At 38.8% G+C, this 27,991-nt stretch overlaps 1 protein-coding gene across 2 annotated transcripts in view; it reads right to left on the bottom strand.

The window, feature by feature from the left end:
- The window catches only part of ITGA9 (integrin subunit alpha 9), a 215,588-nt gene that overhangs the window by 116,086 nt on the left and 71,511 nt on the right, over nt 1-27,991 (bottom strand). The gene's annotated exons all lie outside the window — the stretch shown is intronic.

The raw sequence follows: 27,991 nt of genomic DNA, 5'->3' as shown, positions 1-27,991 counted from the left end.
ATTCAGCACGGATTAAATTGAGGCAATAAATAAATCCCATAAGTAAGTACATCAGACCTTCACATAGGCCAGCTCTCAACTTTGCCTTGCACTGGTTAGTGGGTTTCTCTGAACACAGCCTGCCAACCACAAGAAGCAATTGAGATGCAGTGCCTTTAAAATTACATCTTCCAGATGTGGGAAACCTGGGTACTAAATGCTTTTCAGACCACCCTGTTTGATCTGTTTCAAAACAACCATTTGCTGTCTCCAATATGTTGACTGTCCACAGATCTCTGAAGCCAAAGATTAGCGGCTAACCAAATTCCCAAATCATTGGTTAGTTGGATGAACAATAGCAAATACCAGGCTGGATGACATTTACCCTCCTGCACCATCAGCTAGCCCTTAAATTCCCTACCCTAATACGAATGTCTGCCAGTACTCTGAAGTTTAGACTGCACATAGCTTGGAGCAATTTGTGCTTTCTTGGTAAAGAGCACTGATCAACAACAGACAGCAGTGGTGATATCTTGACCTCTTTCCAGTCCCATAAAAAGGACTATGCATGATCTGCAGCACTATTAATCCTCTCAGCAGAAGAGACACTCATGGCTGCAGCCCCTTTCTCAGCTGTATTCCTAGGGTAGGCATTTTACCATACTGAGACTACTGAATAACAACACTACAACTCACAGAAGCTGATAGCTTTGCTTTACACAGAAAATCAAGTGTATTAAGTAAGGATTGTTATCAGCCTACATGAAGACTTTGTATACAGAGAAACAAGACTATAAAAGAGCATGCCATACAGCAACAGTCAAACACAAATCATCAGGCAAATTGCCACCTTATCCAACTGTATGCAATCAACCATGTAAACACAGAACAATAAAATGTATACAGCGGGTTAAATTGAAATCCACCTACTATGTTTGTAACTTTATTACTGCAGTATAGTAAGAATAAGTACTTAATCACTTCTACATGTTTTAATATGGTCTTGCAGAGTTCAGTCCAATGTCCTTTAAAGTCAAAAGGTGTTTCCTATTGACTTTGATGAATGTTGGAGTGCATCTTTATTGTTTGCTGGTGTTCTACTTGATTTTAGTGGTCAAATTGTGACTTCACCACCACCACAGCCCTGGGAAATACATTTCATAGACCCATTTATCTATAAGTAAGGATAAAATTATGAATGTTGCCCAGTTATTAATTTTGCCACATGTTCCCTTCTGCTCACAATCCTTCAAAAAAAAAAGGCAACAGTCTGTGGAATTTGTTCTCAGTAAGACAGAGACAAGACAGTTCTGTCTCACAGGTACACAACAGATTGCCTGGATATGAACATATAAAGAAAATCAATTTCTTTCATTTTCAGTCTACTCAATTTTTCTGTGTTGAATCATATATTGATGACACAGCCTGCAGATAGCTTTTAGGTATTCCTGATGTCCAAGAAGAAGTCAAAAAATTCAATGCAAATAAGGTTTGAGATAGGCTGAAAAATCCTTCAAGCAAGGAAATGGTACATTTTTTGTATAAGTTGCATGACCCTATGAACAGGATTTGTCAAGGGATATGATTTCCAAAAGCAGCTTTTCCATGTAATCACTGCTTGACACCACAAGGATGTTATGCTATGGAAGTAATATAGGCTAAAGACATTTCTGAGCTTAGAAAAACCAAACCTGGAAAATCATAGCATATGGACAGCACAGCTTCAGTAATTGAAAAGAAGTCTTGAAGGACACTACAATGAGTGAAATATACTAGGAGTTCCAATCATTAACAGAAACAATTGTGCAACTAGGGTTTAGTAAGTAACAGCAATAAATACTTAATCTGTACAGACTGGAATCACTGAACTAGTGCAAGTTTTCACCATGCCTGAATTGGAAAGCTTACCCTAGCAAATATGATAACAAAGGCTTGCTATCTTCTCTCACAGAACAATCATCTCAAAGAAATTTTTGAATGTTGTGGCAGTAACTGTACATGGCCACATATTCCTTCCATTTTTTTTCTCTGATTTAGCAGAGCAGAAGAAAGCAAGAAAGCAAAGCCTTTGCCAGATGTATGACCGTATTTCTGTTTGACTTTAGTACCAAAAAGTCTTAAAAATCTGAAAAGTAAGGAAAGAGCAATCACCAAACTTCACATTCGTGATTCTGAACATCATTTTCAACTGATGATGAAGTGTGATAACTGCAAGAAATAATTTTTGTCACTTTTAGGAGACATGGACTAAGGCACATCATGCCAATACACAGATATAGAGTCCAACATCCTAAAGGCACACTGCCTTGGCAGGCAGCCACTGCCTTTTACAGCTTTAACTTCAGGCTACCAAGAGCCCACACACATCAGGAATTCAAGCAAATTTGGCTGGAACAAGACAGAGTTTAAGTCAAGAGATAGGATTTATTCTACTCATGGTGCAAGTGGTTGCCAGACTGGATATCATTTCAGCTTTCTTTTGGCTCAGTGCCACAGTAAACTCAGGGGACTGTACATGAGCTCAATAAATCATCACATTTAATCTCTTTTCTTCAACAAGGTGAAAGCCTCCAACAAGGACTCTAGAGAGCACAAAATTCCATTTTTAATTATGGCCAATGGGCTGAGAAATAAATTGAGATGTAAATATTGCTCACAATCTACAGCACGAATAAAGGATGAAACATGGCCCATTAAAAGAATGAATATGACCTAATTTTCAGCAGCAGCATCTGAAGAAATACACATAATCATCAGCATGACTTCTACAGTTGCTTGGTACTTTTGCTCATGTCTTCCTGCAGTTTCTCTTTTCTTTCTCTGTGGGAAAGTTCTATGACTGTCCAGCCTTTTTCTACTCACTCTGACTTGATCCTCAGGATTTTAACCCATGAATTCCAGAGCTTTAACTGAATTCAGCACAGCTTTTCAGTACTTCTGAGAATGAAGCTGTGTTTAGCTAAATGACAGAGAATGAATTCCAGAACCCATTGTTTAAAACACACAGATTGAAACTTTTAGTCTAAATGTATTTATTTCAGGTGCTAAATAAAAAACACTAAAATTAGACTTGGAATTTTTACAGCTCAAATACACAGAATAAATTTGACAATACCAATTTAACAGACAACATATTTATGCTGCAAAATGTAAGACACTATGCTAATGCTAATCCAGCATACAACTTGAATTAGCTCACAGGTCACTACCACATAAATACTCAACTCAGTGTCGAGAGATAAACAGTTCCCTGACCCATGATCTCAAAAAGTACTCAAATTCCCACCAGCCTTCAGAAACAAAAGCCACTACTGCCACAATCTATCAAATGAAATCACTGCTGTAGGTCTTAATAAACATACATCTTAGCTTATGAACCAGTAAGATGGCAATGCTTGACTTTAAAATTAACTGTCTTCTCCTGTTATCTTAGTCTCCCTCTCTAAACTGTGAGTCATCCAGGGTGCAAGGTTTAAAAGCTGTGCAATTCAATAAGACTGTTAATTAGACAAACTGGCTTTTAACTTCAAGGCAGATTTTCATTCATTTCAAATGAATGAATGTGTTCATGTCATTCTAGTACCTGAAAATGAATAAGGAGCAACTTAACTTCCTTGCCCTGTTCCTTGCAACACTTACCAATTCCAAGATTAGATACCTTGGTGTTAAGTCCCAGTGCAAGTTAATATCTTCAGCCTCCTACTATGCAAAAGAATAACAACCTTTGTCCTCTCAAGAGCTTTCCTCTGTTCTCTACTTACTTTGATAAAGATATTCTAGAACTTGTAATAAATTATTTCAGACCAGCATAATTTTAGACTTGATGTCTCCTCACTGCAAAGGCATACATAACACAATCATGACAAAATCAGCTAGAAAATACCTACTTTCCATTACGTAGAAGATGGGGATTCTTTAATAATTATCTTTTTTAAGGTTTTAAGATATTACTGTAGTTAAAAGGAGAAAAAAACCCAACCGCAGCCTCTTTTTCAGAGAAGAGACAGAACTAAAACTTTACTTGATTAGTAAAAGCTCATTTACAAAGTTACAGGAGAACTTTTGTCAAATTAATAGTACATGAAGGCAGTCAGAGGCCTGATGTTTCAATCATACATGCTACTGTCTTAAGATCTTTTGACAGCTACAATTCAACAAGCAGGTGAATAGCCTTTGTTGCTAAAGTTAACTATTACAAGACTTCTGAATAATTTCAAAGTTTAGAAAAGGGAAAAAAAAAAAAGCAAAGTATTTGCAAGGTGTTATATGTCCTAATGTTATTTAGGGTTAGCATTCAAAAGAATGGGAGTGCTTTCTTTATCCTTTTCCTAAATGCTTTACTCCAGCACATAACTGCTTCCATTAGGTCAGCAACTCCTCTTGGCACACACACCAAAAAGTGAAAAGATGTCTAGAGAACAGGTGGCTGAAAATCTGCTAGAAGAGTCAAGAGGCAGTGGACAGAAAGACTGGATGGCAGTGGAAAATATATTTTGATAGATACTTCTTTTTAACACTTTTTTTTCCTGAATTAAAGACCTGACAATATGATTCTTATGATTCTTTCAAGGCTGTGATACAAAAAAGCATTTCATCAATACAGCTTTATAAGAAACACATATATGTATGAAACAAGGAAACATTCTAGTTAAGCCCAGTTTCCTGTAAAAATGTACAGGAAAAAATAGCAGCATTTTGCCAGGATTCAAAGTAAGGAGAATGATCCTGAGTAGAAGAGGATAGCTAGATATGAAAGAAGGTTAACATCAGTGTTTTTACTGACAGTTAATTTAGTAAAGTAGGAGTGATAGAAATGGTCCTTGGAACTCTTGCAAAGAAAACAACATACTATTCAACACGCCTTCCTTTCTACATGCATCTGAGAGAGGCAAAATACATAAGAATGATGTTCCTATAGTTTTATTTACAAACTATTGAAATGAGAACAGACTACTTATGAAATCTAGAGGTATTTACACACAAAAATATAAATCCTTCTTTTGGTAACAGGAAAATAGGTAGAACACAATGACAATCTGGGAGGAGTGTTGCTGTAGTGGTTTGACCAGGCTGAATACCAGGTGCCCACCAAAGCCATTCTATCACTACCCTCCTCAGCTGGACAGGAGAGTGGGATGATAAAAGGACATCCAATGATTTGCAAGGAAAAGGAGTCACTGATTACCATCATAAGCAAAAAAGACTAGAATTGGGGAAATAAACTGAATTTATTTCCAACCAAATTCAGAGTAAGATAATGAGAAATTAAACAAATTTTAAAAACACATTTTTCCCATCCCTCCTTCCAAACTCTACCTCCTCCACCAGTGACAAAGCAAAATGGGGGAGGGGGGTTATGGTCAGCTCATTACGTGTTGTTTCTGCTGCTGCTCAGGTAGAGGAGTCCTTCCCTTGCTCCAGTATGGGGTCCCTCCCATGGGAAACAGCTCTCTATGAAGTTCTGCAGCATGAGTCCTTCCCACAGGCTACTGTTCTTCATTAACTGCTCCAAGATGTTTTCCTTCCATGGGCTGCAGTCCTGTAAGAACAGGCTGCAACAGCATGGGTAGCCCATGGAGTCACAAGTCATACCAAGAAACCTGCTTTTCTCTCTATGGTCTGTAGGTCCCTGCCATGAGCCTGCTGTAGTACAGGCTGCCCACAGCACCCCAACCTTCTTTTGGGCATCTCCTGCTTCAGCATAGGTCTACTCCATGGGCTGCAGGATGGTCTCTGCATCCCTGCGGTCCTTCCTGAGCTGCAGCTGCACAAGCTGCACCATGATCTTCACCAGGGGCTGCAGGGGAATCTCAGCTCCAGTGCCTGAAGCACCTCTTACCCCTCCTTCTCCACTCAACTCAGTGTCTGCATAGTTGCTGCCGTCTCATACTCTCACTCCTCTCTTCTCTGAGCACAATGACATCTGCTCAGTAACTGGTTTTTTCTTCTTAAATATGTTATCACAGAGGTGCTGCCATCATCTCTGATTGGTTTGGCCTTGGCCAGAAGCTGGTCCATCTTGGAACCAATTGATATTACCTCTGTTGGATGTAGGGGAAGCTTCCAGTAGCTCCTCACAGAAGAACCCCTGCAGTCCCCATGCCACCAAAACCTGGCCATGCAAACCCAATACAGTTGTAACAACATGACCCAAGTCTATTCTTGCACTATTAAACAGAGGGTTTATTAGTCTAATCCTCTTGGAAGCAGAATTTAAAATCAATACAAGTAAAAGGAAAGAGTGTTACAATTGTCTGCTTTGTTATGTGAATTTGAAAATGTGAACAGAGCTGTGATGTCAGCTTTTATGTTTAATATCAATTCATGTTTCATATCCTAGGTATCTACTAGCAGACTTCTGAAACCAGGACCCATAAGTTGAGCTCTTTACTCCCCTATGCCATGACTTCTGTACAGATACAAGCTGAGACATCTGAAGAGGGTGAGGGAACCATATTATTCTGGAAGCAATATTTGTCTCTGAAGATTGCAAGTTCCCACTCACTATTTGTAACACTCTAACTAATAGAATTAATATTACTAACCAAGAAATATTGAGAAGAAGAGTTAAAGGAAACTTATCCATTACATAGCACAAGCATTGCACATGGTGCCAGGGACATTTTCCTAGCCTCCAGTTCTCCTGTTCTGCACATACCTACATATCAGTATGCTAACAATCATCTCAGTAACACCCTGTCTCCATGTCCTCTTCCTCCCCACCACTTTTCTCCTCTTCTTTCATTCTCCTCTGATCAGCCAGACAGCATTTTGCTAACACTCCCCCCTCTTCAGTCTCTGAGCCTCTGCTCACAGCTTACACAAAAGCAAAAGGAAGAACAGGAAAGAATCAGTACATCAGTACTTCAGAAACCTTATGGTCATTTTAGTCCATTTACAGCTGAAATCACAAATTAATAGAAAGCTTGCCATTCCTTTTGACAATGATAAGGCTTTTCTCCTTGTTTCATAAATCATTCAAGAAGAGGCAGGAGCCTCCTGCTTAGAAGCCACATCAGCAAATACAGCCGCCCATCATTACAAAATGACAAAGGGAGACTATTTATACCCACAGACAAGAGCAGAACAAATAAGTGTTTCTCAGGGGAACCAAGGAAAATTAAATCTTTCCCTTCAAGTTCTGTGGGCTTGAAAAACAAACAAGGCAAATATTTCCACAAATAAGTGGAAACCAGTTCCTCAGATCAAAGTTGAGAGCTCTACTCTGAAGCTGGAGATGCATTCACAGGGAATAGAAAAAAATGGCATTTTAAAACAGCAACATTGCATGAATTGCAATAAGGTTTTAACCTAATATGATGACTAGGTGCAGGTATTACCACTTTACACATCTCCTTTGATTACATATTCTCCTTTGAGTACTTTTGATTATTTTATACATTATGCAACGGGTCAAATGTGTTTATCCCAATAGCAATACTTTCTTAAATTCCCATCTCTCAGTTTCACAACATGTAAAATTTTGGTAACAACACAAATTTTTGGCTTTCATGGAAGACTACTCTAGATTATTTATAGTAACTCTAAATGGATAAACAGAGTATCTTGTGACATATTGGGACATTCAGCAAAGCTGGGAAAGGGCAGAATTAGGCTCTTCCCAACCACAGGCCTCGACAGCTAAAAACACAAATCCTTGGGGAGAGGTCTGATAGAGATTCTAACCAGTGGGAGTCATAAGGAGAAAGTATCAGAAGAAGTGATGGGTGGGGGAACAATGGGGGCAAGGGGCATTGGGGATTTGCTTATTGTTTTATAATTCAGTTTTCAGGGAAATATAACAAAAAGTCATTAAAATACATGTTTATCTGCACTAGATATTATCCTGCATTGTAGAGGTGTAAAATGATTTTTATCTGTCCAGACTGCTCTCCTTGGGGCTTTGGGCATCTCAGAAATAACCACTTCTTTCCTCCTGATTATAATCTTTTCCACGGTACTCTGAGCACAATATAGACATTTTATGAAGGGTTGTGATACAAAATTACCTCCTCTGTATACAGCAATCCATAAAAAACCAAGAGACAATTCTGTGGAGAAAGATATCTTCTCAGGTCTAAGGCATAACGTGACTGGAATCAGTTGCATTGTGCCAAAAACACCTCTGACACTGACCGTGGCAGAGGTGCAAAGGGAAAAGAGCCCTTTGCTGCCCTTCAGTTTGAGTCTATGTAGCATAGTAACACTGCCCTTGGGTAACTGAGTTCTCAAAGGCTGAGGGCTCAGCAGCACTGGGATTGGAAGCAGTTTTGGTAACAGCATCAACCACAATAAATATACTCGCTCTAGCTACCAAACTAGGTCAAAACTGATGTTATTTCCTTTTCAGGAGTGAAGTCTTTCCTTAATTTCCCTAATTTCCTTTATTTCCTTAATTTTCCTTCTGAATGAACTTTGGAATGTATTGTTCCAGGGTCTGTTCAATTTCCAATTGACTGGAATGCAGTGCTGAAGTAAGAGCAGATGAGAGAACCATAAGTGCATGGGAGAAAAAATACCAGATAGTGCAAGGAGCAACTGCAGAGAGCTGTAAGTGCATCAGAAGCATGGTACTCAGAGCTTAGGAAAGACAAAGTGAAGGGGACATGGACAAGACAAGGATATCAAGGCTACAGGCCAGGATGACAGAGCTACAAGCAGCACATACCAAATCCTAAAATTCACCACCAGCAACATCTAAATGCTTTGCGATACTTAAGAAAAATAGCTGTGTAGGGAGCTTCAGTAGTAGACACAGTCAAACAAAAGAATCACAGATCAGAAGTGTGTATCAGATTCCCTGAACAGCTTGCTCAAGCACAAACTGAGCTGTGCCTTGGTTTGGACACATAACACCAGGAGTGTGTTTTATCCACCAAACTCTGCTGTGAGGATAATGGATACAAATGGACATGAACAAGTTGCGATATTTTAAACTTTATCTCAATTCTTGTATTATTTGTTCAAAAATTGTATCTTCACTCGCAGACATGAACCACAGTCTGCCATTTTTATCCCACTGGCTGTGGGATTTTGTCATATCTCTGCTTTGTTTTGTTTCAAAACTCCTATACAGAGAAACTGCTTTCCTATAATTTGTCTCTATCAATAGAAAAGTCTTAGAAAACAAATATTGTAGTACTAATAATACTTTAAATTACCCCCTCTTAAAAATAAATAATCCTAAGAGGCAGTAATGGACTGTATCATTTAGTCTACCTTCTTGTATGTCCCAGATATTACAATTCATTTGTTAATCTTCCACCACATGAAGTAATTTGTTTAGCTACAGATATTTTCCAGGAACACATATAGTTAGGTTCTACAGTAATCCCTCTTGGATTTTAAAGTTCCTGGGTCTGGCTTCTTTAGGCCAGATACATGACATCATATTTCAGTCACAGGTTTCTGTCACACCTTTCTCTACTAGATTACAAATAGCTACTTAGGTGCCTCTTGGCCTTCATTAAAATAAAAACGCTCTGATTAGTTCAAATTTCTAAGCGAGGCCTTCCCTTGCAACACTTGATCAGGTTTTATAGTTTTTTACAACATCATCTAAACAGGAAGCATTTCATCAGTGAACACACAATTCTACTCCCAGTCAAATTAAAAATCTATACAGAAGAAGACCCACTCCAAAGAACTATTTTCTCTGTATGTATGCCCAAAAACCTCACTGCTTCTTTTTGCCAAATGTCATGCTGAGAAGTCATGTTCAATTGCTGGTCTGCTATGATCCTGAAATCTTTCTCAAGGTCCATGCTTTGCAGAAGACAAGCCTGTCTTAAGGTGATTCATCATGATATTGTATCCCATAATAATCTGTGCCCAAAAATTGTTACTGTATCCTTAAGACCCTGTATCCAGGGACCTCATGTACCTGTGTGTGTGGAGGCTGCTGGTGCACAGGTGTTTGTGTGGTATTTATGCCGGTGACTATGTAACCTTTGCTTAGGCTTTCTTTTTGGTTTTTTTTCCTTGGTTTGGAGAAGCAGTAGCAATCTCTGAGCAGCCTTGAGGACGAATTCCACAGCTGCCTGTCTGAAAAAAAAATGCGGGCATTGCCCAGGCAGAAGTGGAGCAGAGCTGCCCTGCTCCACCTCAAGCTGTTTGTTAATAAACCAGGGTTTTTTCTACTTTCATCTATTAGTATTAATTTCTTATTAGTGAAATGAGATTGTTGGAACCCTAAAATAGACAGCTCATTCCAGAATGTTTTCCTTTGAGTTGTCTCAAACCAAGACAAAGCCCCTTCTCTTCCTTTGTAGGCAGTCTTTGTTCCTGGATGAGTGATCTCACATTTAAATAGATTAAAATAATTTACTTAAATGGCTCAGCATAGTAGATGCTTCAAAGCACTTTATAAAAAAGTCCCTATCCTCCCCTTTTAACTATTTTTGTATTATCTGTAAAATGTGGAAGTAATTTTGTATTTATTTTCAGATCTTTAATAAGTAATTTTAAGCTTTCTACTGATCTCTCTAGAACATAATTAGAAATAACCCACCTAATAACTCTACACTGACATCTCCTTTCTACATCAGTCTGAAAAATATTAACTTTTGTATATACAAATTTTGTGCAATCTTTTTTTAAAATCTTTTTTTAAATCATAGTGCCTAAAATGTTAAGTGAAATTACAAGCCCCTAAAATTCTATCACAATTGTCATAGCTACCTTCACTGATCAAACTCATTAATTCTTTACTCAGGGTTTGGGCTTTTTTGTTTTTTAAATCAAGCTGGTTTTGTTCCTTTAATTTCTTGAGCATGACATAATTGCATTTCCATTAAATTGTTTATATGATTATGTCAATCTACAGCCCTTTAGATCAGCTTTCCTACCCTTTTTCATATATTGACACTTTAGAGATCTCAGTGCTTCCTGAAATTTCCCTTGCATTACAAGATTTAGAAAAAGTTTACAATATGGAGCCAGAGAACTCTTCAGCAAGTTTTTGGGACTCTTGAGTTTCCAGACCATTTTAGTCTGTTTATTTCTGGTAAACAGTATTTGACATTGTCCATATTTACAAATGTATTAAAAGCAGAGCATAAACTTCGTGACATAAGAATACATTCTTATTCTCCTTAACAAAATGTGTAAGTATTTAATGAAGCACTCTTGAATCCCTGTACAAATGATTTTATTACCATAATCAAATCATGGGGTAATATTATTGCTAGGATTTATTTCATTAATGCATCACAATTTTATTCTGGGGAGGCTATAATCTCAAAGGAAAGACTCACACACATTCTGAGGGGACAAAGAACACCTGCTGTACCACAAGTTCTAATGGTCTTGTTATAGTAATCATGGAGTGGCCAGGCAACAGGTCAGTGTCTTAGGTTGGAAATGCAAAATGTGGCTGGGGTGTGTATTCTATTGCCATCTGTTAGAGGTGAAGCAGTTATCTTCTGTTAATGGAGCCACTTGTTAAAACCAGGTGGGGAAGTTTTTTATCTCTTCCACAAACCAATCCTCCCTCCAGTAAATATCTGCTGTTAATGGGCCATTGAGTCTCACTGCATGACTGATAAAATTACACCATCCCACTGTGAGATACTCTGTGAGATACTCAGGAGGAGGAGGCAAGCATTCCTACATGGATATAATCTGAGGTTTGGAACACCACAGGCAGTCTTTTCCCACTGGATTGCCAGAGGAGCAGCTTTCTTTACCACTGGATTCCCAGAGGAAGACCAGGCCTATCTACACCACCACTGAACCTTCAGAGGAAAACAATACCCTTCTACAGAAACACATCTGTCACTCCAGGAGGACTGCAGCCACAATTTAATTGGGCTGCTACCAACACCCTGACCAACAGGGTGTCAGATCATATTCTGATTCTGTCAATGTTGCTTTGTATTACTGCATTTTTTGTTGTTTTTATATTTTCCTAATAAAGATCTGTTATTCCTACTTCCATACCTTTGCCTGAGGGCCCCTTAATTTCAAAATTATAATAAGTTGGAGAGAGGGGGTTTACATTTTCCGTTTCAAGGGAGGCTCCTGTCTTTCCTAGCAGACACCTGTCTTTTCAAAGATAGTCAGTAATGTTTTATCATCTTAGAGAACAACACAGGGAAGGATGTGAGTTGAGAAAGCTTTCTAAAAATGCACTGCACTTTCTTTCCTTTCCCAAGATAAATGCATGTGTCCAGACAACTACTCTCAGCTTCCTCACAATCCAGACTGATTTCAAGCATGACAGCTGGAATTCTCCATAACCTGAAATCATGAAAACAGCTACAAATGCGAGCATGAAGGCAAATTTATATGCTAGACTTACTGGTATAGTGTGTCTCAAGACACACTACTGGTATAGTGTGTCTCAAGACACAATAGACACAGAACATTTTACTAAGAACGGAAAAATGTCCTGTTAAAAGCTCCATATAGATCCATATAACACAGTAGATATTTAAATCTAGATGGCAGAAATTATTTGATTGACTCTGCCCACAGGTAACCTGATTCTTTTAAAAAATACCTCAGTCAGGAAAGGAAGAATAAAATGAGCTATCACAAGCAACAGGAAGAAAAGAAAAGGCTTACTTAGATCAATTTTGTTAAAAACGTGGAAGGATTTTTAGGTTTTCTTTTTATTTAAAGTGATTGGAATTCTCTTTCTGCAGAAACCTGGGTTTAGCACTACTCATCTGTAAAGAAGAGACTTCTCTCAGCATATGACATTTAAAAAGCACTCAAAAAGGAAAAAATACAGCTCATGTTACAGTTGTCAGCATCCACCTCCGGCAAGTTTTTCCAAGGCCTCTGAGAGGAAAACCCTTTTCATTATGCAGAAATAGCCTCAGCTGACTTTTCCATTCCTGTAACTGCCAGTTTGTAGCACATATCATCTCAAAGACCTACCATCACAACTACCTTTTACAAACTGACTACATATTTTCCTTGGAAATGGCATTTAAAAAAAACCCTAAACAACGAAAACAACATAAAATATATTACAAATCATCCAGTGGATCCTAAAATAACAATTGTTCGCTGCTAGCAAGTCCAAGCTTGTGGTAGATAAATTAAATATTTTCCTAAAACTTCAAATCCTTGCATAAGACTGTTACATTTAATGTTGCTTAACCTTAATGCTTTAGGAAACAGTAACTGAGATATTTGTGGTACACTACATAAACCCAAAGTTACCTGCTTTGCAAAGACAAAATTATGTAAGACTGAAGGTTTGCCAGTTTACTTTCTTGGCTAGTGTAAATGAAAATTTACCCAGAAGAAGCCATGACTACCATAAGACTCAGAATAACATTCATAAAGGTTTGTTAATCTGCTTCTCTGGAAACCCAAAGAGAGGAAAATTGTCTCTTTTTCAAAGAAAGTCAGGATTACTCAGAAAGTCCAGAAGTCATTTCTCCTGAAACAAAGTAAAATCTTTCTTTGAAAGAAAGAAAAACCTGCACACCCAATTGATGAAATCATTGCCTTGGAGGTGAAGCACAGGTGAACATCACTGCAGCCATGCAGTCCTGAAAAACATTTGTGACGTTACACAACCAACAAAGGGTTACACCTTTTGAAAGTAATTTTTCACACATCCTTCACTTTCTTTCATCTTTAAAATTTGTTTTTAAAGCACTTGGTCAAAGAAAACATTTTTATAACTCTCTATCTTGATGGGTAGAAATTTATGGAACTCTTCAAATAAAGACTCCTGCCATCATGAGTCCTCACATTGGTATCTCAGATGACAACCTTCAACCTCAATGATGTCACGTTGAAACAGTGAGCTAAATAACTAGTCAAAACCAGTTTTCTCTAAAATCCCTACCTAAATAGCACCTGCCTATTTCATTCACTGTGTATATAGAGGTACATCTTTGATATGCAAATCAAATTATTACCCTTCCAACTGACCCTGCATATAGCTATCAAAGTCTACAACTTCCTCATGAGTGGAAGAGAAGGGGCAGACATAGATCTCTTCTCTGTGGTGACCAGTGACAGGACCCAAGAGAATGGCTTGAAGTTGTGTCAGAGGAGGTTTGAGTTGGATATTAGAAAAAGGTTCTTCCCCAGAGGGTGACTGGGCACTGGAACAGGCTTCTCAAGGAAGTGGTCACAGCGCCAAGCCTGACAGAGATCAAGAAGTGTTTACACAACATTCTTGGCAACATGGTGTCACTCTTGGGGATGTCCTGTGCAAGGCCAGGAGTTGGACTCAATTATCCTTGTGGGTTCCTTCCAGCTCAGTGTATTCTGTGTTTCTATGATAATTTTGTTTTCACATGAATGCAGATGCAGTTTGCATGCATTGTTTTCAAAAATCTGCCCCTGGTCTGATTATTTCTACACACTGAAAAATCTTGTGCTGTGTCTTGCGTTCCACCCCAGCCTTGAGGGACCAGAAAAATCTATAAAAAGTACAACAGTTTAAAAAGGCCAATTTTTCTTTCCATTTACTAGAACTTGTTGGATCTCAGGATCTCAGTCCTGAGGTGCTGAGCCACCGAGACCACCTTGGGGGGCTCGGGAGTCCTGGAATGTTGCCAGAAGTGTCTGGTGGCTGCACTTTGACCCTACACAGGATGAGGATAGGAGGGCTTCACCGGGGTGAATGGTGAAGGGATTAGTTAATTAGAGGGTGAGAAACAGGGTTTAGGATTTATGTACAGGGGGGTTTAGAGAAGTAAGATGGAGGAATTGGGGTGTGTCCTGTCCTTCTTCTTCTTCTTCTTCTCCTCCATCTTCTTTGGTGATGGTGGCACCTTTGGATTGGTTATTACTGAGAGTGCACCGAGTAATAAGAATAAATGGTATTGGGGAAAAATGATAAATATTGTACACGTAACAATGGGTATAAAGATACGTGGCTGCCCTGGAGGGCAGACAGTGTGCTCATGGCTGACTGCTGAGCAGATCTCTGTTCGGCTGAAAGAACATCTTTTAGATAAACAATTAATAAACATAAAAACCAAAAGAAGAACTGAAGCCTCTTCTCGTCCTTCGATACGCGGGCTGCCCCAAGGCCACCTCAGGCCTTTCCAGGCCCCTCAAACAGCCGAGTTAACCGGACAAAACTGTAACAAATTCTGCTTCTCTCCTGTGTTTTACATGGTACTGTAATACACTAACCATTTATTATAGAAAAACGAGACCAGAAAATTACTGAAAGACCTCTACTCAATTAGCAATAATTTTCAAACTTCAAGTTTAGCCCCATTAGGCTTGCTTTAAAATTGTTTCTTAAACATACACACACAAATCCCACATACAATAAAAATTATGTTTCTGTCTCTAGACAAACACAGCACATGGTCTGAATGTAAGGTATTACTTAGGAACTGATTTGGTCAACCCCCACAGAGAGTAAAATGGTACATTAACAAACAGGCCCCCCAAATGCATGACAACATACACTTACAGACTAATTAAAAACCATTGCATGGGAAGAGAGAATATTCCTAGTGAATGAAAATGAAGGCTGGACATCTTTCTAACTAATTGCCCCAAAACCAAACTACGTTTCACATCTGCCATGAGGCAGGACTAAAATTGCAATCAGGAGCACTTGTTGTCCCATGAAGAGTACACGCAAAGTCCCAGTTCTCTGAAAATGGCAGTAACAAAGATCAAAAAACAATTTTCAAGGTCCTCTGTACAGCACTGCTTGTTCTCTAGCTCCTTTAGCCTATTCTTAAAATGAACTTCTGTCCTTTCAGCAGTTCTTCTTTGCAGCCACTGCTCCTGCCATCTCCTCTGAGCTCAGGTTTCTGTATAACCCAGATCTGTACACCAACCTCTATGTCCATCACTGCCGCTTAAATAAAACGCAGCAACAATATCCAAAGTTTCAAAATATCAAAGGTATGCACATGAAATAGAAATATCTTTCTCTATCAGAACTACAAAAATCTACTGATGGAAGGCAGTCTACACCAAGGAGAAGCACAGGTATAGGAAGATTGCAAGTCTGGGTGAAACATTTTGCTGCATTCTTTCCATAACTGGTTTTTCTTTCAAACCCAGTATCTTCTGAATTCTATTAAAGAACATAAAAAACTGAGAAGAAAGGTCAAAATGTCAAAAATTACTTAAGTGATTTCTGAAGATTAGACAGATGTGACCTCTTGATCACATCTAAACTGCTAAACAGAAAACTCCCATAACAAAAAATTCCAGTACATTCAATTCACAAATTTTTCAACTAAATTAATATAGCAGATTCTCACACAAATTACTTCCAATGAACCTAATACTAATGCTTAGGTACAGCTTGCATAAGGTGCAATGTGGCCAAGTTCCCCATACGCACTGCTTGACCTGGCCCTATTTCTTCTTTTGGATTTTACCTGAAAAGGAGCAAAAGCTACACAGGATTTTGACGCTTACTTCCTTTGTAGTTTTGAGCAAACTGTATTGTTTTACTACCTCACTTTCTGATCTGTAAAACAGAGATAATGCTATTGAGCTATCTTAAAAGAACTTCTTGAGATTGTTAATTGTCTGAAATACACCCTGAAGCAAAATATTTTAAATTGTAAAGCAAAGTATTTTTCAATTAAAGCTCCTATTGCTATTCTGTTTATTAACAAGAGGAAAATCTCTGAGCTAAAACCAAGGCACTAGGCTACTGTTTCCTATGAGGCTCACAGAAATACTAAATTGTCTCCAGTATAATTGCACATCACTTAAATCATGTTTCACCAAAAAAACCCTATAAAAGCACAGAAGAAACTGCACTAACAGAAACAAGGCATTTGGGTGAATAACCCATAACCCTGCTGTAATAACCCACATGCTACATCTGACCAGTAGAAAGACAGTCCTATTCTTGGACTGAAGCCAAATCCCTGTGCATCAGCAGCATGGACATCAGTGCAGCTGACTTACTGAAACCCAGGTGCGGGCTGTTTCTGGAAGTGGGGAATACGATACAGAGTATTTTCCCCCCTGTGCAGTATGTTGCCATTTCACATAAACCCTACTAAGAAAGGGGAGGAAGTTAATTCAAGCGCATTCATGATTTACAGCTATTTACACAGCTTGTGCTGTACTGGAGAATTTAATCTTGCAAGACTTCCCTGACCAAGAGGTTTTAGAACCACTGCAGCTCCCATTACAAAGAAACCAAGAAGTGTGATGATGCTGCTTTCAGATTCAGCTGCATAATGGGTGATGCAATTGGCACAAGATATAAACACTAACATAGAGCACAAAAAAAATCACAGAGATAAAAAGCAGCAGGAAAACTAGAGTGGTTACTAAATAAGGCAACAATTTTAAAATTAGAGTTGCAATGGGACATTAGACCAGAAAGAAATACAGGACTTACACCAGATGTTCAACACTGTTGCTGACATGAATGGAAACAGCATAGCTACTAAATGGCTTGTGGGGTTTCTCTTGTTCTTGGGAGATTTTTTTTTTAATACCAAAATACCCTAGAAACATTTCAAATTAAAAAGACACAGTTGGGAACGATTACAGGTTTCATGAGAAACCCATCTCTGACACCTTTTCTCCTGTTACCAATTTGTCCCCCAAATCCAGTCAACAGACATTTTAAAGTAATATAGTAGCTATCATCGTTTGTGTGTGTGTGTGTCCAAAAAGCCCCTAAAATAATTCTTTTTATTGTATTGAATATTTGTCATTCTACAAGTCATTCTTCTCCTCCTGACTTCTCCAGTTTATTTCACCTAAAAAAGAGCAAATCTGAATGGTTACAGTCACAGTAGCAGAAGTTGTATTTGTCCCAGTGTAACCCTAAACCATGTGAAAATCAAGGAGCTCCAGTGAGCTCTATGAACTCTCTATAGTAAAGAAAAAACGACTGAACGTTGTGAACTCTGCTTGACATGACTGGAGACTATGGACTATTCAGTTTTTAGCACTTGACCCTTGCTGCAGCTCTTAAATTTGCTAATTCACAGTGTCTTTTGAGTTACAAAATTTGTGCTTGAACTGAACCTCAGGAGAGAAAGGGGCCTCATGTTACTTCTGCATTCTGTGAAGTTATCATCTGAGCATAGTTTCAGAAAAACAAGTGGAGAAATATATAAGATTAGTGACTGACTGCTTTGACTGGACTGCATAGTCCTTGCAGTGCTATATAAATTAAAAAATAGAAATGAAACAAAACAAAATAAACAAACACAAAGGAGAGAGATGAAAAAAAAGGTAATTATATTAACTCCGGAACTATCAGGTGGAAAATTACTTGTTTTATTTTAGAATGCATCCAGAAGGTTGTTCCATCAACCCCTCATGTGAAGACTTGGTCTTTTAACCAAAAACTTGACATTTTTAGATTCCTGGCAAAAAGGAGACACTAGCTCTCTATTATCTCTAACTTCCAGTAAACTAAAGTATTATTAGCTAGATGTTATTCTCTTGGGACTGTAAACAGCAAGTTCTATCCCAGGTGTCAGAAGAAGAGTAGGAGTAGCAATACAGATGGGACTTTCACAGCTGCAAAGTATCCTTGTGGTTTCCCAGCACCACCTTGCTTGGTACCTGGGCAAATCAGTACTGAACACCAAACTAATGGACTTTTGTCTAAACTACTTGTTGACAGTTATCAAAACAACTGGACAAAAATACATCATGTAACACAGCAGGAATCACTACAAAAGAGACTGGACACCTACAATGTCAGTTTGAATGTAAAACTAATTAAATGGAGCACATTTTCTTGATGACAGTTCACAAGAAGCAGTGAATACTAATCAGCAGCAGCCTAAAATCAACCTAGTATATCCTCAGGTCAAACTGGGACTTTTTTGAGGAGAGTCATTAAGGGAATATACCATTGTCCAGTTAGTTTGTTTCCATTGAAAAGAATCAAAGCACCAAGACCACCACAGGACCTCACTAGCAAATCAAACTGTACAGTAGGGAAACTCCAGACATCTAACCTATTTCAATTGCAAAGCTTCCCCACTTTTTGGAAGACTTTAACCATCCATGTTCTTTTGTGTAAAGGAGAGGCTGAGTCATCCCATGTAGGAGCAACTATAAATATCTAATGCCAAGTCCGCTGCACAAAAGCTGCAACACACAATATACAATATTTTGGAGACACTCAAAATGCTCAAGAAAGAATACAGCATACCCTTTTTAGGAAGGAACATCTGTTGCACTGGCTGAGAAGCAGCTGGCATGACATCCAGTCCCCAAAGTAATATCAACTCATCTGTGTTACTTTTTACAAGTAGAGTTGCAAGATTTCCTCACAGTTTGAAGGGGAGAAAAGTGTTTGGGATGGAAAATGAAGCTGCTGCCAGAGGACTTGTTCAGCCACTACCACGTTGTTCCTTCCAGTACACAGTCATTACGTTATCTCATAACAATGCAAATATCTGATTCTCTTTACCCTGACACTGTCTTCTGCAGTTCATCTCTGTATGAAGCGGAGAAAAAAGTCTGTTTGCAATGCAGCCATCACCACACTGCATAACAGTCTCCTGATTTCTATGCCTCTGGAGATTAGCAAATATGAAATCAGCTATTTTGATACTACCCCATCCCGCCGTAAAAGGGGAGTCAAGGAGGATTCTTTTTGATAGATTTCTTGGATTACAATAAGGTGCAATATTATTTCTGAGAACATTTTATTGATAAAGAAAGGCAAGTGTTCCTACCAAAGTGGGGGGGGGGGGTAGAAAAGGGAGCAAAGAGAAGAAAAGAGAGACAGACATAGAAAGAGAATAAGAGAATACTGGGATAGATCATTACCACTGTAACCCAGGCACCCTGCTGGCATCAGCTCAGCAGATGAATGCACTCAGCATTTTTTCCTGGGCATTTGCCCCACCAGCATGTAAGAGCTCACTTGCAGCCTGATGTGGAAGCTTTCTCTGCCCTGATCTGCTGTCAGGCAAAGTGTCCCTGAGGACAGGGCTCCCAGCTGTATAACATATGTTGAGGCATAAATAAAAATTAAATTAGACCTTCTCAGACACCCAACAGAGAAAGCCCACATATATAGGTTTAATTCAATCTTAAGATTGCCTTTTCCTGCCATAATCAGATGTAGCAGTGTAACCCTAACACAAGAAGCCTGAGTCAAAGCAGAACAAAGTTAATATTTAGAACTACTTCAAGCAAGCGCCTGAGCACCTCCTACCCCCTGCAGAAAAAAGCAAAAAATCTACTCCAAAATCCCCTGTCAAATACAGTAAACAACCATGTTTCTTGCAATTTTAACAGACTATTGGAATAGGTCTTGGAGTCTTTACTCATACTCATTTTCCCTTTCACATGAACACTTGGTTGGGTCATTTTTAATCAAAACTAAACATCCTAGTTTAGTTTGCTAATTATAATTATATTTATTTAGTTTGCTAAATTTTATCTAATTATTAATCCATAATTAAAACCTTTAAGACCAAGTTCAGATTTTTGCTTTTCTTTTCTCTTTTTTTTTTCTGCTTCCCCTTTCCTCTTTAAAAGACTAAACATACCTGAATTTCTTAGCATTTTTTGTCAGGATTTTTAAAGACATGACCAGAGAAGCCTTAATGAACAAGTAAGAATGAAAACTTCTGAAAATCAAGGAAGTTTTAGTTACAACATGGAACTTCTTCCCTGCGATCAAAAGTGATAGCTACTTACCTTCTAACACACAAGACTCACAAGTACTTACATAGATTCTTTGTTCCTGTCCATTATATCTACAAAACAATCATCATCACAGTGCTCTGTAGCCTCCTGGAGATCATCTAGTCCTGAGACATTATTTCTTAAACCTTTCCTGTGACAGTGCTCTGCCTGCACAAAATACACAGTCCCTTATAATTGTCTATGAAGGAGTCTGATAATGCCTACAAGCCCTCTGCCTCAGGCTGGGATTTGCTAAAGAATGCACAAACTCTACTGTAAAAAAAAGATGAAAGGGACTCACAGCATCTTGCTATGAATACAACATGAATACCTTTCCCAGTCAAAACTAAGGGAAATCTTAAAACTGCTTCCCCATCCTTCTCTTCCACAAAGTACTCACAATTCTAAAGCAGGACAACAGTGACTTGAGCAAATCAAGTTTACACCCACTCTAACCCTGATTCAGGACACATCACCAAGGATATGATTTAATAAAAATATTTTAGTCAAAAGCTTACTTTTCTTCCCTACAGTTACAACACTTGACAGGGAAGTGAAAATAGCTCAGGAGACCTCAAAGCTAAGAACAAAACACACAGCTAGTGATGAGGGTTATTCCAGTGAGAAATACAGCTTCAACTAGGAGCCCAGACTATATGGCATTAAACAGAGCACTAGGTATGACATGTGACATGGGTCAATAAAGGACATTCACTGAGGGAGCAATTACATGAGCCAAGAGAAGAGAACAGGTCTTTTTCTGCTACATACTCTCAAGTTCATACACTTGATCTTTTACCTAAAATGTTTGTTAATAATCCTTCATAGCTTTTCTTTCTTGATTCAGCCTACTCATCTTTTGAAGTCACCTCATCTAACTATCCTTATTTTTGTATAACTTTTCTAGCTTTGTCATGCTCTTTTTTGAAAGCAACGGAAGATGACAGTATCCAGGATACACGTATACCACAGAGATATCCTGAACATAAATGAATTTTCAGTTTGGCTCTGCATTTCTCTCCTAATTCTGATTAAGAATTGACATTTTGGTTTAATTGATGTATGCAAAAACCTAGCTATAATAATTTCAACATTTCTATATTGAATTTTATTAACCAGTTTAAGCCTTGTTATTTTGGCTATACTGTTGACTTATGCCATGAATATTTCTGGCAATGGTGGAATTTAATCCACCATTTTAATACCTATTCACCGCAAAATCTTTCTGTAAAGCTGGAATAACATATTTTGGTTTTTTCTACCCTAAATACTACCATATCAATGGCACTTTTTTCTTACTGTGAATTCTACTGAATCATCAGCACACTTTGCCATTTCATCATTTATCCCTTTTCTGTACCACTTAGGAAGAACAGGCTAACAGAGTTCTCAGTGACACCTCAGTTATCTTCAATTACAAATACAGACTATTATTTTGTAGTGGTTTTGATTCAACAATCTAAGTTTCCTGGCCAACGCACCAATTATGTATTGGGTTTTAGGCTTGTCAAATGCCCATGCATCCACTAAAATAATTTACTCATTTTCTGCTGTGAGATAGGATTAGGAGAAGAGCAAAGCATGCTCAAACTTAAAAAGAGTATAAAGAAAACTTTATTAACAGAACTACAAGAAAAATAGTAAGAATCAGAATAAAACCTTCATAACACTTCTCCTCCACCCACAACCTTCTTTTCTTTCTCACTGATAATGTACAGAGACAAAACCTGGGGCTTTCAGTCAGTTTTCCACCTCTAAAATACTGTTTCTTGAAATCACTAAGGGAGAGGAGTCTCTCTTGTCCTGCCATGGAGACTTCTCCACAAGAAACAGTTCTCTTGTGGCTTCAATATCACAGCAAATCAGCTGCCTGGGAAAGGAAAATCTGATCACTATGTAAAAAGTCCCTCCCCTTGACTTACAGCTTTCCCCACAACTGTTTTTGAGGGCTCAATCTTTAGCTAATGGGGTATATTTTAAGGATGAGCTGTTCAAAAGCAAAGGTTCTCTTCATTTACCTCTGAGATCATCTTCATCTCTGGGAACAGAGGTTTTCTTCTCCTTCCCTGAGTGCAAAGTGTCTTCATCACTTTTGTCTCTCTGTATTAAAGCTTCTCATTTGGATCACAGCTATGTCAACATCTGCTTGCTTCAGCATGGATGACTTTGCTCATGTCTACAGTTTGAATGCTCCATCCCCCATGCTTTTTCATCAATTACCAGGATATTCTAGTGTATCACAGTCCATCACCATGGCCTCACAAAAGAATTTCAGCCCAAGACTAAGGTATTTCCTCATCTGCAGCTTTACTTCTTTACTGACCTCAGTGTCTCATGTTTCTTCTACGTATTTTCACTGTTTCCTTTTCTTACGTTCGAAAGAGAATTGATGTTTGCAAGGCTCATCTGTGTGTTAAAAGAGTTAATATCTCACCCAGGCCTGTAGATGATTATGTGATTTCTGCTGGGTGGCAGCGGAGCTGTTTGCAGTAGAGATTTCTTTGGCCGTGCTGGGAAGGTGGGGAGGGAGGCTAGGATCTCAGTAGCCAGGCTCGAACACAGCAGCAACAAGCCATGGGCCAATGGCTTCCCCTCTCCCTGCCCAGTGGTTGTGGATGAAGCTCAACGGTGGCTGAACCTTGACTGAGACAGCCCAGCCCAGGGCTGCTCCCAGAGCCCGGCACACCCTGGCTCAGCCTGGGCCAGCAGCAGGGCAAAGCTTCAGAGTGGCAAGATGTCAGCAGCTGTGGCCCAGCCCAGCCTCAGCCAGGAACCCACAGCATCCCCTCCCCTCTCCAGCCACCGTGCCAGGAGGGGGTGAAGAACATCTTTGTTCAGAGGCCGGAAGCAAGAGAGCTTTTCCCAGGCTTGCCCGTCTTTAAAATGTGTGTCATGGAGGCGCATTTAACTATTTTAAAGTGGTTTAACCAGGTGACAATCCTCAAAACTAGTCACTGATTGGTTTTGCTAGGAACAGAGGAAGCTCTTAGTAGCTTCTGTTAGAAAATCATTTCTGTAGGTGGCTCTTTTCCTCCTCACCAAAGAATAACCAATGCAAAACCAGCACATATTTCCACTATTCAATCAGCTCCTACTTCCTAACAGTACCTTTCATCTTTAAGGCTTCATTTCAACACAGTTACTTAATGAAAGAGATTGTAAAACCTTTCAAGAAATTCATTTACACTAAATCCACAATAGTATCTTTATTGACTCTTTTTAATGAATGGAAATAGATTTGTGAAAAAGAGATTTTCCTCTAAGATCATCATATTGATTTTCCTCATTCTATCATATGATTTATGGACATAGTAATTATACTCTTCCTATCAGTTTCCTTGGTATGTAAGGAAAACAAACAGTATTTACCCTCAATGAGCTCTGGTACATTTGTATCGCATTTGCCATTGCTTTGGTACCAAATAGCAAATTAGGCAGCATATGAACTGGAATTGTTAATTCACTATTTACTATTTGAGTTACCTCAGAACTTTTGGGTGAAAACCAGCTGGTTCTGAAAAATGCATATACAATTATTCATTGCATCAGCCAGTCACAAAAGCTCTTTGCTGCCACTTGCCTGGAGACAACTCACCTGATCTGTCTCCCACCATGCAGTAAGCCTTCTAAACATCTGGAGAAGAAATGTCAATTAAAAGAATTAACTGAGATTTTTCTGTCACGATTTTGCTATCTGTGAATCTTCATTTCAGGATATTCTACAGATCTTTTGGGTTCTAATCTAGGCTTCTTCCTCTCCTCGTGCTGAGGGAAGCTAATATTCCTTTCATATCCAGGATTAATATGAAACTACTCACTCTCTTGCTTAGCAGCTGTTACCCCCAGCCCACAACATGCCTCTGCTTCCACTGGATTTATAAATGTTTTTGAAGTCTTTGTTTCTACTACTTCTTTTGTAAAAACCTTTTCTAAAATGAAAAAGAAAGAACCATTGTTTTCACCAGAATGAAATACTTAACTTGAAAATGTCTGGGTTTCTTTGATGGTTTTTTTTTTCATGGACAGTTTTGTCAAAAATGCTTCTGTTTAATCCAGCCTTTGATTTTCCCTTCTGTTTTCTTTCTCCTTTACCTCCCACTTTTTCCAGTGTAGGGCTGAGCCAAAGCACATTTAGCATCCACATAACCTCTAATTAACTAATACTCATGAGATAAGGAAATGACATCATGCTGTAAGTATTATTTTACAAATGAATCAGAAAACCAAAGTCTTCATTAAAGCCATATGTCTTGGTTTAGGGCAAATTTGGGAGAAACTTCTAAGGGGATTCTTTTAGAAAGCAAATTCAAGTGGTCCCTCCATCAACTGGTTCAGAAAAAGATTTCCTTGGAAGAAAAGTCAAAAAACCCAGTTTATTTAATAAGTAAATAATTTATTAGCATAAAAAAATTAATAACACTAAATAGTAAAACCTCTTGCTAATCTGAACTGATGACAAACTCAGAAAGTTCCCTTGGTGGGTTGTAGCTCAGCTCTATCAGTTTGTTATCAGTCTTTCCAGTGCTGGAAATGTCACAATTCAGGTCAGGCCCGGTGGGCCACAATTGTGAGCTGCTGGTGCACTTCTGGGTTTTTAGTCTAGAGCAGGTTTAAACAGAAAAAGAGAAACTACAGTCCAGGGAAGTTCTCTGCCTCAGCTAGCTAAAAACTAACTAAAAAGAAAATGAGAGCTCTGTCCCGCTGTCTGTCCATGCTGCAGACAACACAGTCGGGGAGTAGGATGCGGGGGAGCAAGTGCAGTTTGTAATAATAAATTCCACGCTTCTTATCTCCCACCCTTCACTCTTGGAACTAGTCTTAAAGGCGCAAAACTTATTTCTGGATTAAACAGATGAATGGGGATGCAAGCATCATATAGCCAACTCAGGACACCACAGTATGCTTCTCTCTGTTCCTGAATCGGCCCTCATGGGCTGTACAAATACAGCAAGTCTTCCTCTCTGCAGTGTTGTTCTGGCATCTTTTCTGCTCCCAGACACTAAATGTTAGATGACTCCTTTCAGAGCCGCCCCTTGTTTCAGTACATATACTTTATATACAGCTACAAAGAAACAGTTTGCATTCCCATTGGGAGTAAAACCCTAGAATTGGTAGATACCATCAATGTGTCAAGGACATCCTTTTTTTTTTTGGAATGTGCAGTTCCAGGAACATGGAAGGATACAACAACGACAACTCCAAGATGCAAAACTACTAAGACCCCATGATCTTTCTCTCCTCCAGCACTGTACTTCTTGAAACAATCTCAGTAAGACTCATCGCTCCTCTTTGCCGATTAAGCCCTACTCCTCAAACAGATTTAAGCAGAATGAAACCAATGTTCTTCATCTGCTGTCAGGCACACTTGTCCCTGAGTTGAAGGGATATGTCCACCCTGACTCATGTCAAAGTGACCTGCAGAATTTCATATGAATAGGGCTGCGAGTTATACAAGCCAATGAGCCTGCACAAAAGCTCTTGGGGTTCCACAGGTGAAAACAATCAAAGCAATCTGAATCCGTAAGATACAGTCATCAGTGCTTCTGTGTAACCCAGGAAAGGAGAACATTAACAATCTAAGCATTATCAGAGAGGGAACTAAACACTCTCAGAGGTTTCAGCCCTGCCAGCTGTCACTGTGTTTCTTTTCCTTCTGAGAATCAGGTGAATATAGCCATAAACTGTAGTTACTCCTTGCCAGGTCCTATAAAATATTTTTTTCTAGAGCACTACTCAGCCACCTGACCCATCATACAACACATCACACAAGACATCTGCCAGGGCTTAATGATATAATCTGAAATCGCAAAATCTTCCCCAGGCCAGTCATCCCTTCTGGAGTTCAAGTTTTCCTCTTATTTAAAAAAAGCAAAATACTAACTCAGAAAAGGTTTTCAACATTGCTCCAACTTCTCTTTGCTACCCTTCCTTGCCACTTTTATTAAATCACAGGACTGCTTTTAGATCCAATAACATAAAAGATTTTGTTTGGTCTGTCAAGGAACCTGTTGACTAGACACAAACACAACCACAACCACTATTTTTAATATCAAAACAAGAGTACAGCTTACATATTTTTCATTCAATAGTTGCCAAGATATTAATCCTGGGACATTGAAATTATTTTCTTTCTTTTCCAAGAGGTGGCAGAAGCAGCAGAATTTTCAAGACAGCTTCGCTTTCATGTCACTCACAACTAAATGTAATACTTGCTTCCTGCTTGGTTAATAAGAACATTTCCAGCTGGTTATGGAAACAGTGCAGAGCTAGCTTCTGGAAAGTAAACAGTGGGAAAAAAAATATTGTTCAATAACAGTATGGCAAATTTAGGACCTTTCCCTCCTTCCTTGTGGTCTCTGGAAACAAATACACACCTGCAAATGAACACTGCAGAATTGCTTGCCACTGTCTTCTTTTTATGAAATGAGAAGTTTTGGAAACCTGGGAAAGACAACCTACTACAGTAAGAGGAAGTGTCCTTTCCAAGAACACTCTGGCTTTAACTCAATCATCTTAAGAGTCTTACATCCCACTGACAATTACTTTTCTGGCTCTAAAACATCTTGTTCCTCAGGTTACAGCACAGAATCAGTCTCTCCTCTGAGCTCAGACCCTGTCCTTTCTGATGCCACAGTTTACTTTCTTGCAGGTCATCCTAACTGCAATGTACCTACAGGCACAGCACTTCTGTATCTTTCTACCTGTTACTGTAAAATACATTGCGTGCAACCAGTTACTGAAAAATGTCTGTTAGTCAACTGAAGCACTAACAGACATGTTAAATTCATGAAAATTCTCTTTAAGGATCTCCTATGACCTTGGAGTTTAAACTACAATTAACTTAAAATAGTCAGAAGGGTGAGAATATGGAGTAAGAATAGTGGCCAAGAACAGGGAGTTGTCTCAGTGTGTGTCCATTCCTAACCATAGCCAATGACAAATCCTATCAATGAAGAATAAGCAAAGTGACAGTGGTATGACACAGTGATATCCCTCTCACACACTGTCTCAGCTTCTAGCAATTTGGAAAGGCTGTCTGAGTCCAGGTCTGTATCTCAGCAACTATCTTTGAAGTATACCATGGATTCATGTGATCATTTTTTAAACCCAGGTAATTTTCACTATCCAAAATGAACTCAATTTTTGCCTCCTGCCACACTCAGTTAAGATTTTCCCATAACACAGTGTCAGGTTACCTAGAGTCATTCAGAGAAAAAGCTGTGAGACACATGCTTTCCCAGCTCATCTTTTAACCAAAGCCTCATCTCTGCCTCCTTTGGTTGTTCTCTGAAGCTAAATTAGCACCAGCTGCTGGAAGCAAGGAAAAGCAAATGAAATATTGGCTGAACCAATATTTGTGATGTTGGTATCTTCTGAAAAGGCTTGAGATATCCCAAGATCAACACTTCATCTGAGACTCATTACT

This window comes from Zonotrichia albicollis, chromosome 1 (genome assembly GCF_047830755.1).
Source record: "Zonotrichia albicollis isolate bZonAlb1 chromosome 1, bZonAlb1.hap1, whole genome shotgun sequence".
NCBI classification, from domain to species: domain Eukaryota; kingdom Metazoa; phylum Chordata; class Aves; order Passeriformes; family Passerellidae; genus Zonotrichia; species Zonotrichia albicollis.
Note: the sequence above shows the minus strand (reverse complement) of the source record. Positions and strands in the feature narration are given on the sequence as shown.